Here is a 13,989-nt window from a genome sequence, read left to right as displayed (position 1 = left end):
GTAGAATTAACGTGAGCAATTTGTAACTTCATCCTATATGTATTCAGTGTGGAGCAAAGCTAGATAAATGCTTTTAAATACCTTCTTGTTCATGCCTCCAAGTGTACATAGAATTTTGTTTTACGATAGTAAACATGCCTATTCATATCTTCATCAGAGCAGCATGCTGCATGTGGCAGTGTGTCATCACGTACCAGACTACACAGCATATATCATCAAGTCTAGCAAGGCTGACGTGATCCTCTTTCTACCCAAAGACAGCTTTTGGGGGTGGGGGCCCAGGGGTCCTGAAAAAATTTAGCAATTCAGTCTATGAAAGCAATGGAAGAAGAGAATGGAGGACATATTCCAAAGTCCTGTGCAGATCTCCACAGACAAGATGTCACAGTGCGCTGGGCCTCCAGGGACACCCAGCTTGGAGATGTATCCCTCAGGAGTAAACTCTGAGTCAGGGAAAGCTGGCCTGGGAGACGACAACAGATTCTGATCACCAGCCCTGGGCTCATCCTATAAACCACTTTCTCTTTCCTCTCTCTTTCCCCGCTTTCATTTGCCAGTATAAAGTACCAATTAAGAGCACAGCTTCTAGAGACAAGACGTCTTGATTCCAATTCCAACTCGGCCACTTACTAACCATGAGAACTTGGTCATGTTACTTAGCCTTTCTTTGTCTTAGTTTTCTGATCTGTGAATAAAATGAGGATGCTAGGAATAGTATCCCCCCCAGTGGGCTGTGGTGGGAGACTAAATGAAATTACATTTGTTAAGTCGTCGGAATGCTGGGAAACCATAATTACGAGTCATCATGACTTTCCCTCTATTTTGTCTTCCCACTTTCTGTTAGTCAACGGAGCTGCCATAACAAAATACCACAGACTGGGCGGCTTAAACGACAGACGTTATTTCTCACGGTTTGGGAGGCTGGGAAGTCTAAGATCGCGGTACCAGCAAGGTAGGTTTCGTTCCGAGGCATGTTTTGTAAGCAGCTGGCCTTGTGTTCTCACATGACTCTTCTTTGTGTGCACACAGGGCTTGAGAGAGAAAGAGATTGATCTCTGATATTCCTTCCTACGAAGACAATTCTATGAGAGCACCCCCCTTATGATTTTATTTAACCTTAATTCGTTCCTTAGAGCCCTTATCTCCAAATACAGACCCACTGGGGGGTAGGGTTTCAACATATGAATTTTGCGGGGACACAAACATTCATTATAACAGTTCCTCCCCATGGCCATACTCAATTTCTTCTTTCACCCCCAGTTCCTGTACCTAAAGTCAAAACTAGGTTTACTAAATGGCTAGAGGCTCTCAGGAAACATCACACAGGCCAAAATAGCTGATGCAATAGAACGCTAGGTATTTCATAGTTTCTACATTTTGTTAAAACGTATCACCTGGGTTGGGCATGCGCTCATGTTTAGTTAGTAATAAAGAATAGTTTGTAACACTTACCTATTCTACAAACAATGCTGCCTAAAACACTACCCTAAAACTCAGTGGCTAAAAAGAATAAGCGTTTATTGCTCATACAGCTAGAATCAGGTGCAGCTCAGAGACTAAGGCTGTGTGATTCTCCCGGCCTCAGCTGGCCTCTCTTGTCTGTCTGGGAGCAGACTGGCTGGGTCCTCATTTTCCTGGGCTCTATCCGGCCGGGGCAGCTCAGCTTTCCAGGTCTCGTTCTCATGACTCTCACATCCTTCCAGAAGGCTCTTCCAGGCACGTTATTCCCTGAGGTGCCCACGTGAGCTCCATGCCCAGTCCTGAAAAAAGGAAAGCAAAAGGAAACACTGGAGGTATCATGGGAGAAATGAGGCATCACAGCCAATTTTCAACCTATTCCACCCAAGAGCATTTTACCACATCTACCTCCCTGCTCCTTTTGTTTTCACTTAAAAAAAAACTCATAAGTTTAAACCAGAGAGGCTATGTGATTACAAATGGTGTATGCCGGTGGAAAAAGTTTTATGTAATTCACCAATTACCCGTTGGGCACATAGAACAGATTAGTGTAAATGAAACCATGGTGCCTATACTAAGAAAAAAGTCTTTCTTCATAAGGGTAGTGTCTTTTTTGGTTCTTTGAATTTTGCTGGGGTTTTTCGTTTTGTTTTTAGGAAACATTTAGAGAAAATCCTGAAAATAATTTAACTTCATTTCTTATTCTGTTTCTCAAACTGAGAAACTTTTTTTTAATGTGTGCAATATACCACACACACAAAAAGAGCATACCAATATACATTAGAAGGCGGAAAGTATCAAAGGCTATTTTTTGAAAATGTATTACATCCTAGTCATCTCCTTGTTTACACTGAAGCATCCAGATACCGCCGAGAATGAGGGGATTTGATTTGGGGAAATTAAACTGTGATGTGCTGCCACCTTGTGTACTACGCCTGTAATCACCATTATTTTCCATTCTCATCTCTAGAATACTAACCAGAAAAAAATACTGCAATGAAGGAGACATTTTGTCCTTGCAAAAGGCAGGGTTTCTTAATCCTTTTTGTGCACATGGGACTCTTTGGCAACCTATGTACCCCTTTTGTAATAATGTTTTTAAGTGTATGGAATAAAACACTAGAATTAGAAACTATATTGACATATAGTTACCAAAAGATTTAAAATGACAAATGTGAAATAGACTGACATGTATGCTTCTTCATTAACACATTAAGGAACAACATCTAGTGGCCAGTCTAATAACTACTATGATCTCAAATTAGTAAATAGAGGCAACATATTTGAGATATTGACAACATGTGATGTGATTTGAAAATGTGTCACAGGCTAACGTTATTGTTTGCTGCCTCCGTTCATACTTGAAGGACATGCTAAACTACAGCTAGAAATTATTGGAAAAAATTGTTATTTTTTCCTGTCTGAGTTGACAGACCACTTGAGTTCGAGCCACAGGCCCCTTGGGATTCAGAGACTCCAAAATAATCATTCCTGACCCTTGATATAGTTTATATTTGATCACTAAACAAGGAAATATTAGACATCAAAACTTCTAAAAATAAACCTTCATTAAGACCCTACCAATCTGTAGAAATCTGCTTTGTATAAGGTATTTTTAAAGAATAAAACACTCTTTTTCTCTCATAACTATTATTTTTCTACATCATGCTCTAATGAACATTTATATGATACAGAATATTTCTACTACTTTTATGATCATGGATTAAAGTATAGGTCTACAAAATATATGCTTGGCTTTATTTCATTTCTCAAGGAACTGACTAGTTACCTGGAATCTGGTCCAGGACTTGTCTTTAATTGGTTCAATGGACTTGCACATTTTTTCCCTTTTGCCTCCCTCTCTCTTTCTTTCCTCCTTTCCTCCCTTTCTTTTTCTTTGCTATCTTCCTTTTTTCTTCCCTTTTCCCTGCTCCCTTGCTCTTCTCCCCCCTCCCCCTTCTCTCTTCCTCTTTCTTTCTCTCTCCCCTTCATTTTATTTTGCCTTCCACAAATTTTAATAAGAGACAAACATGTGCTAAGAGCTGTGCTAAGCGGTGTGGGTGATGATCTCAGGGACTTCACAGTTAATCATAATAAAGCATGAGCCAGAGGCAGATTGACCACAGACCTAAAGAAGCTTAAGCTTCTGTGTACAGCTGCTCTCCTCCATATCCACAGGGGCCGCGTCTATCGATTTAACTAAGAGCAGATGGAAAATATTCAGGAAAAAATTTTTCAGAAAGTTCCCAAAAGCACAACTTGAACTTGCCATACTCCTGTAAATAGCAGCTATTTACATAGCATTTGCATTCTATTTACAGCTATTTACATAGCATTTCTATTTCATTAGGTATTATAAGTAATCTAGAGATGATTTAAAGTATACAGGAGGATGTGTGCAGGTTATATTGCAAATACTACACCATTTTGCATAAAGGACTTGAACATCCGTGGATTTTGGCATCTTCTAGGGGTCCTGGAACCCATCCCTCTCAGATACAGAAGGATGACTGTACTTCACTTTCATGGTTCCCAAGAGACTTGGTAATGATTTTACATGTTTAGATAGTTTTATAAAGTTTACAAAGTGAGAAATTTAAACCACAATCAGTTAAGACCACTATCTCTTTCAGTTCCTACTTCCCTTCAGGTTCATTGCTTTTAGAGTGCCTAGGCATTTTGAGATCCAGCTAAGCAGAGGCTGAGTAGGGGATACATTTAGTTTGAGTTTAGTGAGATATATTTATGTGGTTCATACGAATTTTCATGCACAGGGAAGTCTCCCAACGTCATGGGTACCTGTCAATAAATACCTAAGAATTTTATCTAGGCATTTTCTCCTACTTAGTTAATTTTGCATACTTATGAAGAAATCTACATATGATTTGTAATTTTAGCCATCACGAGGAAAGTAGCCAAGTCTATGTGGCTGTGAAGGTCAACATTCCATAGGCCTTTCCTCACCAAGTTAAAATCATCTAAGAAGTGATACTTATCTGGTTTTGCCCACTTGGAGCACCAGACTCAAGTAGAATCGTCAGAATCTACTCCATTTAAGTATTTCTCTCTATAAATACCTAAAGCGGTCTTTGGTTGTTTTAACACATGGTTCTATGAAGTTAACCAGAGATTGTTGCCTGTGACCGAAACACCGTCCCCTAAGGAGGTGCTGACTTTGCAGTGTGTCAGCTTGGCCGGGCTGAACTGCATTTCCTAGAGCTCTCTTTCCTGTGTATCTCTGGTTAGGCCCAGGAGAGATTATTGCGTGAGATTTGGAGGACGGAGGTGAAGCCGCAGCTATTTTTGTAGCTCACACACGTTGTCATTTATCTGCTTTCTTACCTCGTTGGTGGAAAGTAGCTGCTTCATCTTTCCCAGGACCCTCTTCCTTACTTCCAGCTCCTGGGCCTGGAGTGTGTTTAGCGACATGACGGAGGCTCCCAGCTTCTGCAAGACACCCATTCCCTCAACATCAGACACAGAACTGACACAAGGTTCAGTCCCTCCTCCTGAGCTCCCAGCTCCCACAATTGCATAAAATCCGATCTCTATAACAAATCTCTGATTGTTACAGATATAGTTCCTAATGGTTCTGCTTCTCTGATTGGACCCTGACTGATACAAAGACATATAGCAATCTATAGACGACATACTACAATGGCTAAATAACTTCCAGTCTTTCTCGCTGAAGGAACTGGTGATTGTGTTTAACCAGTATAGTAAAGTCTCTGTTCTGATACTCCCTGGACCCCTTACCCACCTCCAGGATTCCCACCTGCCCTACTACGTTCGTGCGGGAAGGCCATCAGAGAGTGCCCTCAGCCTGAGCCCCCACTCGTTTATTCTCCCAGTGCACAGTCCCTGGGGCGTTACCTGCATCCCCCCAAGCTGTGATGGCGGGAGGGACACGTACAAACCTAGAAGAGTCCCGCTGAGAATGGAGCCACCTGCTCTGCAGCCCTGCGACATCCCCCAGGTTATACCATTCATCGTGGCCTGGCAGCAGGAGCTCGGGAGTGTGCAGGCTCTACTGTTTAATCCCTTCATGTCTATCACACTGTGGGTTATAGCAGCTCTAGTTGGTAGCCTGGGATTTCCCAAAAAAACCTGTACATTAGGCCGAGTCATATCCCTAAAACCTGGTATGTGGCTCTAGAATGGTATTCAGTGGATATAGATTCCCAAGTGCAGGCTACAAAATGTTGGTGAAGTGTCCTGCCTCAGGTTCAGGGCTAGTCCCAAATTTACCTATACAGACATCAAGAAAGATGAAGCCTTTTATTTCGTATTCCTATTTCACATCCTTTCAAAATAGCTTTTTAATATAATAGCTCAACTATCATCTCCTATTTGAGGTCTTCCGCAATTCCTCCAGACAGAGCTAATACCTTCTTTGTTTAGTATATGATCTCATTAGAGCAAAACTCACATTATATAGTGATTGGATACTTGTCCAGCTTATCCACAAGACTGTAATCACTCAGGGTTAAAAAAAAAATCACACTTCATTCACTTTTGCCTAACCTAGTGCCTAGCATATTAATGAATTTTTATTAAAATTTTGATAAATGAATTTGTAAGTTATTTTTGTCAGCTCTAAATTTCTTGGGGAAAATAACTCATAGTTCCTTTTATATGTTACCAAATATCTGGATGTATACTGATAAGCTGTCTAACAACTAAAATATTTACTACCATTTCTGACTCTCTGCAGCAGTGTTATCCGGTAGAACTTTCTGCAGTGGTGGCAGAAATTTCTCTCTGCAATTAGGAACTTGAAATGTGGTCAGCACAGCTCTAGATGTTGGATAATATGTAGACATTTCCACAAGGATAATCTGTATTATGACTTGGAGTCTTTTAAAAATGCCACAAACAAAGCCCTCTCAGTTTCCTCCCTCTGAAAGGCAGTTTTCTGAACTTGAACTGACTATAGATACAGAGGGAAAAAATATCTCATTAAAGAACAGATATTGATAAGATAATATTTTCCCCCCAAAATGGTCTTGGAGTTGAATAACATCATTGATTTTTGGCTGTTATTAATAACCTTCAAATGTTTCCCATTCACTAATTATATGTTCTATTTTTAAAGTATTAAAAAAATTTTTTTTAATAATCTAACAAAATGGGATAAAAGATAAGCCTGTTAGACCAATGTTACCTATCGCATAAGCTCATAGTTGCGGCGAGCCGCCTCCGACCAGCAGAATGACGAGTCGCCACACGCAAGATTCTTCTCGTATCACACTTTATTGGAGCACAGCTTGGTTAAAGAAAAGATGGAAGGAAGACCCCGCAATCCTATAGCAGTCTGCTTATATAGGGATTAAGAACATGTGTCGCTCTGTGATTGGCTTTCGCCGATGGTGCGATTTGTGAGCCAGCATCGGATAGGTCGCTACTTTAAAACCTCATTAGTATACTTAGCGCAAGCGCAGTGGCCACAGGAAGGATGACTCAGCTTATTTCAGCTTCCTGCCGCGTAGCAGTTAGCTGACCGCGCCCTACACATAGTAGTTTTTCAAGCAAGTTTATGACTGAGTAGAGAGCCATTTTATGCACTATAATATATTTTTACTGTAAAATGAACTACTACTGTTGGCTAATAATCTTCATTTTAATCTCTCCTTAAAAAACGTTTTCCTGAGATTCTAGAGCCATTGTGTTAAAAGAACTATGCACAGTTTACTAAACACATTTATACACAGCTGTCTATTAAACATAAATATTGAGTTCTGAGGTCAATGCCAGTTTTGTTTTGGGGTTAGGAAGAGGGGCATTTTTGCCCTTTTCCTCAAAAAGAGACAATAGTTAAAAACAAATCTATAAAACTTATTAATTTATTCAGTATTCCTGGATTGAATACATCCAAAAAACACTCAACGGTAGTAAGAACATTTCAGCTGGTAAAGTTTATAAGAGAGGACTGTAAAATGGATGGTATATCTGAAGTTTTATCACATATGTGTTATGCACTTGCATTTATCAAAGAACCCAGGAGACAAGTGGCAAGTGTACGTTTTTAAGAAGAGTTTACATTCGGAGATACTAATTTAAACCACGGATCTCAACAGAATTATTTAACCAGCTAGCCTCACAATGACTAAACTAAAAAAGCCACACTAACAAAGCATTTCATCTATTATTTAACTGTAGAATTTTTTTAAGTAAAATGAGATCCATTTTTCCAAAGCATCGGGTGATACTGCGAGTGTGAAAGCGAATTAAGATCCAGAGGAACTGCAGGATAAAAAATACAGAAAATGAAATTTGTTCTTTACATAATATTCAAGATTTGTGTTCATATACCACATTTTTGAAAATCTGCTGAATGCATTTGTTTATACAGACCTGGGTTTGAATCTTAGGCCCATCACTTACTAGTATTCTTGGGCAGATTCTGTGCCTCAATTTCTCCATCGGTAAAGTGTAGATAATCATCATCATGGCTTTTTATATAAGAAGCATTTAGAACTTGAAGTGCTCCATAAATACTAGTCTCAGTAAAGGCAAAGTTGGCTAATAGGCGGGCGTTTTCTGAACTTCCTCATATTCAGGTCTCTTGTCTTTAGTTATTTCTTAAGATGTAAATCTTGATAATATAATCTTCAATAATGTCTTTTAGTATCTCTCAAGTATAAGCTATAGCAAGATAAATCAGGACAGTTGTACGCCTGCAGAAAGAGCAAGGGTTATGAAATTGTAATTGAGTCAAACTAAAATTCTACTTATTGCCTTATAAGTGTCTAAGAACATATGCAAAAATAATTATGAACAGTAAATTTAACATCAGTAGCAAAAGTAACCTTTTGCTAGTGAAGCACAGAAGCAATTGTAATATCATTATATTGCAACTTGAAGTTGCTAGTGAGATTCTCCTTAAAAATTTGAAGATTGTTTTTTTTTTTAATCAGAAATAACAGAAAGAGGGAAAAAAAAGGGAATCTGTATTCTGTTCCAGAATTCTAGTAGGAGATGAATCACAGGAGGGAGAATCAGTGACAGCTGGAAAAAAGAAAAGTAAGCAGACCAAATCCCTAAGGCCTGAAAGAAGAAAGGATTATATTGAAAACTGACCTCAGATGAAGAGAATGACCCAAGTGCTTAACCAGCAGGAGGGCCCATATGTTACCTAACAGCAGGGAGACGGAAAGATGCCCAGTCAGGGATTCTATCAACCTTCTGATTAGATCATGAATGCAAGTGTCATTGGAGTTAGATCTAAGTCTAAATCTTGGCCCAATCGTTTGCTAAGAATGCAACATAAAGCAAGTTGTTTAAACTCTCTTAGCTTCATTTTCATTCTTGTAAAAATGAGGATAATGTTTATAGTTTCTTACAGTTTTGTAAGGTAATTAGCATGATTTCTGGCAGAAAGTAAGTTTAATAATATTTGAAGCAAATATTTGAAGATGAGAGGTCCCTAAGTAACTGTAGATTAGTAGATATTAATTAAACTGTTAATTACCAGGTTGAGTCTTCGAGCTATGAATTGACTAATAGCTCTAGACAAAGTCATTTATTAAAGCTGTTATGCCTTTTTCTCTTTTTTTTTGATCTTGGTAGTTTTACTTAGATTCTCTTTTATTTTGGTTTGTTGATCTTTCTCATGACCTCCTCACCCAGTGCCTCCAAAGTCAGCTATGATGGGATATGAGGTCGTACTAAAAATGTCTACATGCTTCTGAAACTCAGGACCAGTCTTTACTTGATGCCCCATTTAGAAATATTCCTACTGACTTAACCACCCTAAGGAAGGCTTCTGCCTTTAGAAAACAGTGTAGACTTCACATGCACTGGCTTCGATGTGTTATGGCTATCACAAGGACAGGGAAGTCATATATACCCACATATATACCCACATTCTACTCAACTATTAATAGCAAGTTTGTTTACAGATTCAAGATAACTGGCAAACAAGCATTCTCCCCAATAAACAGTTATCACTTCCCCTTGGTAGGCCACTAATACTACAAGCTATGAAGAGGATATAAAAAAGATCCAGAAGAATCTGATCTTTTAAATGTGATTTAACTTACGTTTAAGTCCTTAGTGATGTGATGCAGAAAAAAAGGTTATAATAAGTACAGCCTCTAGACTGTGCATCACAAGTCCGAGTTACTTAACCTCTCTTGACTTTAGTTTCCTCCTGTGAGAAGTAAAGCAGTTCAACTACCTGATCTATTAATTCCCTGCTAAATCAATCTATCAGTGTGATGGGTACTTAAGGAGCTAAGGACAGTTTATTTAACAGGTACATTTGTCTCCCAGAATATAAAAGTAGATCATTTTAGAAGATAGCAGTGGTAGTTTTTTAAAAAGCATTAATAAAGGTATCCCTTGGAAAGTATATCAGTAGAAAATGGAAATAAATCTAGGCCCAATCACGTTGCTGTGACACTGTTCAGTCACTCACCATCTTGTTTTCCACTCACTGATCAAAAATAATTGCATTAGTTCATTTACACCTAGAAATTAAGGATTTATTTCTTCAAATCCATAGTTCATGACCCTTAAGAAAAAAAATGAGGGAATGATTAATTGCAGCCTCCTCAGTGTCTAGTTAGAATGTAGATAAATCTATATGATACCTGTATTTGTCTCCTAGGGCTGCTCTAACAAAGTACCAAAAGCTAGGTGGCTTAAAACAACAGAAGTTTATTGTCTCACTCTTCTGGAGGCTAAAAATCTGAAATCAAGGTGTCCCAGGACCTTGATTCTCTCTGACAGGAGAAAATCCTTCCTTGCCTCTTCCTAGCTTGTAGTGTTTTCCAACAATCCTTAGCTTTCCTTAGCTTGTAGATGTGCCACTCTAGGCACATGGCCATCTTCACATCTGCTTCCTTCTATGTGTTTGTATCCAAATTTCCCCTTTTTATAAGGACGCCAGTCATATTGGATTAGGGTCCACCCTCATGAACTCCTCTTAACCTGATTAAATTTGCAAAGACCCTATTTCCAGACAAGGTAATATTCTGAGGTACTGGGGGTTAGAACTTCAGTGCATCTTTGGAAGAGGACAGAATTCACCCCATGACAATATATATTCCCTTGTAAAAAAAAAATCAGTGAATACACAAGATGTAGTTTTGTCAAGGACCAGGAACTGAAAGAAATGTCACACAGGGCATTTATCACATGTATAAACAGATACAGCTCACCAAAACTATCAGGAAATGTAGAGATACTGACTAAGATGGATTTTTACCTAGCTGACTGAGATAGTATCTTGGCAATAAAATATTGTAAGAATAAATTTTCATAATAGCTTGGATTTTTTTTTAGATCTTACTAGTTTCCAGACACTGTTCTAAATGTTTGACCTGTATTAATACATTTAATTCCTTCTATAACACTACAAGGTAAGAATTATTATCAACATTATCCCCATTTTATAGCTGAGAAAATTGAGGCATAAAGAGATTAAGTAATTGATCAAAGCCACACAACTATTAAGTAGCAAAACTAGGATTTGAACTCAAGGAGTCTGGCTGCAGAAGGTTTGCTGTTAATCACTGTGAATGGTCACCTCATTTACAGTTTAGTAGTGAAGCAAGTCTTATCACCATGAAATGACTTAAAAACAAATACAGTTGATCCTTGAACAACACAGGGGTTAGGGATGCCTACCCTCCACGCAGTCAAATATTCTGAGTATATCTTTACAGTTGGCCCTCCTGTCCATGGTTCCACACCAGTGGATTCAACTAACTGCAGGTTGTGTTGTCCTGTAGTACATATTTATGAGAAAAAATCACCATATAAGTGGACCTGAGCTGTTCAAACCCACGTTGATCAAGGGTCCACTATAGTCTTTTGTGCATATCAGAGATCAAAATGTTAAATAGAAAAAGTGAAGGACCATAAAGGTTATTTTTTAAGTCTGACCAGCTTTTTATATCAAAGATATTAAAAGATCATTATGTTATAAAAGGATGCTAATTAGAAATAAGAATACCAAGCACCTGAGAAATGACTAATAAGCTGTTGATATGTTAATATAAGGCTATCTAATATCCAATTTTCATAGAATCTCTGGGTATAAACTACATTTTTCAATTAGAAAAACTTAACATGCATTTGCTTTAATGATGAAGAAATGAATTTCTCAAAAATGCTAAGTGAATTTCTTTTTTATTTGGTGGATTTTTTTATCCTAGAGGACACTGTCCTTTTGACCAAAAATTTCTGTCTAGTCCTCTTGATAAGATTAAATTATTTAATTTAGGAATAAGTTTAACCAGGGAGATGAAAGACCTGTACGCTGAAACCTATAAGACATTGTTGAAAGTAATTGAAGAAGACACAAAGAAATGGAAAGATATTTTGTGATCATTAATTGGAAGAATTAACATCATTAAAATGTCCATATTACCTAAAGCAATCTACAGATTCAATGCAGTTGCTCTCAAAACCTCAGTGACATTTTTTCACAGAAATAAAACAAAAATCCTAAAATTTATATGGAACCACAAAAGACCCTGAATAGCCAAAGCAATCCTGAGGCGGGGGGAACAAGCTGGAGGTATCACACTCCCTGATTTCAAATTATAACTACAAAGCTATAGTAATCAAAATATCATGCCATTGGCAGAAAAACAGACACACAGATCAATGAAACAGAACTGAGAGCCCAGAAGTAAACCCACACATATATGGACAATTAATTTTGACAAAGGAGCAAAGAACATACACTAGAGAAAGGAAAGTCTCTTCAATAAATAGTGTGGGAAAACTAGACAGCCACATGCAAAAGAATGAAACCAGACCACTCTCTTACAACATACACAAAAATCAATTCAAAATGGATTAAAGATTTGAATGTAAGACCTGAAACCATAAAACTTCTAGAAGAAGCATAGCAGCATGCCCTTTGACACAGACATCAGTTTATGCAATATCAATGCTCAAGACACTTGTCTTAGCAATATCTCTCTGGATATGTCTCCTCAGGCCAGGGAAACAAAAGTGAAATAAACAAATGGGACTACATAAACTAAAAAAATACTTCTGCATGGCAAAGGAAGCCATCATCAAAACGAAAAGACAACCTATCAAGTGGGGGAAGATATTTGCAAACCTATATATGAAAAGGGGTTACTATTCAAAATACATAAAGAACACAAACAACTCAACCACAGAAAAACAAACAACCTGACTTAAAAATGGGCAGAGGATCTAAATAGACGTTTTTCCAAAGAAGACATACAGATGGCCAACAGGCACATGAAAGATATTCAACATTACTGATTATTAGGGAAATGCAAATCAAGACCACAAGGAGTCATCACCTAACACCTGTTAGAATGGTTATTATCAAAAAGACAAGGATTAACAAATGTTGATGAGGGTGTGGAGAAAAGTGAACCCTCCTACACTGTTGGTGGGAATGTAAGTCAGGGCAGCCACTGTGGAAAATAGTATGGAGATTTCTTGAAAAGTTAAGAATAGAGCTACCATGTGGTCCAGCTATTCCACTTCTGGGTATTTATTCAAAGAACACAGAAACACTAATTTGAAAAGATACATGCACCCCTATGTTCATCGCAGCATTATTTACAATAGCCAGGATATGGAAACAACCTAAGTGTCCATCAACAGATGAATGGATAAAGAAGATGTGGTGTATGTATACAGTAGAATACTACTTAGCCATAAAAAAGAAGAAATCTTGCCTTTTGCAACAACATAGATAGACCTTGAGAGTATTATGCTAAGTGAAATACGTCAGATGGAGAAATACAAACACTATATGATTTCACTCATATGTAGAATATAAATAAACAAATAAATAATAGGAAGCGAACAAACCAACCAAACAGTAACAAACACATAGAGAACAGAGTAATGGTTACAAAGGGGAAGGGGGTTGGGGGGAGGGCAAAATACGTAAATGGGGTCACCTATATGGTGACAAACGGAAACTAAACTTTTGGAGGTGAGCACGCTGTAGTGTATAACGAAGTTGAAATACACACACGAAACTTATATAAAGTTGTAAACCAATGTTACCTCAATGAAAAATTTTAACTAAATTATTTTTTAAATTGTATGTACTTTTAGCATATAGGCACAATTACACATAAACATTACCATTTATTGATTTAAATATTCCTTTTAAGTGGCCTTTAAAAATGGATGTGTCATTATAACATCAATGCTTTAAACAATTATCAAATCTGAAAATTGCAATCATAACTCGGGCTTGTTTGTGTACAATTGGGCCATTATTTTAAAACTAAAAAAAAATGTTAAGATATATAAAGCCTTAGCACAGATCATCTTAGGGAAAATTTTTAGCCCGTATGTTTAAAGGTTGTATCTGTGACTGGAACTGAGAGTCCCAAAGGCGTTGGATTGCATGTATTCTCCTTGTAATCAACAGTTTATGTCTAGTTTCTTGGCTCTGTTTTATACATATATTGTCAAACTGCTTTGCAAAGTGCTGTGTTTTAAGACCTACTTAGGTTAAATTTAATTGTACTAATCTTTTAGCTTCATTGTTTATTCTATGATAAGTGGTGTATT

The 13,989-nt window shown here is 37.7% G+C and overlaps 1 long non-coding RNA gene across 2 annotated transcripts; it reads right to left on the bottom strand.

Moving 5' to 3' along the window:
• Positions 1-905: 905 nt before the first annotated feature.
• LOC113625951 (uncharacterized) lies at positions 906-11,720 on the bottom strand. Of its 2 annotated transcripts, XR_003434966.1 has the most exons (4): positions 9,878-11,720; positions 7,843-8,135; positions 4,801-4,905; positions 906-1,760 (listed from the first exon to the last, which is right to left on the bottom strand). It is a non-coding gene; the product is annotated as an uncharacterized LOC113625951 (long non-coding RNA). The 2 variants fall into 2 exon arrangements; XR_003434965.1 differs by having other exon boundaries at positions 7,843-11,711.
• Between the last annotated feature and the right edge of the window lie 2,269 nt (positions 11,721-13,989).

This window comes from Aethalodelphis obliquidens, unplaced genomic scaffold (genome assembly GCF_003676395.1).
Source record: "Aethalodelphis obliquidens isolate GAN/ISIS:26980383/991018 unplaced genomic scaffold, ASM367639v1 scaffold17, whole genome shotgun sequence".
In the NCBI taxonomy this organism is placed as follows: Eukaryota; Metazoa; Chordata; class Mammalia; order Artiodactyla; family Delphinidae; genus Aethalodelphis; species Aethalodelphis obliquidens.
Note: the sequence above shows the minus strand (reverse complement) of the source record. Positions and strands in the feature narration are given on the sequence as shown.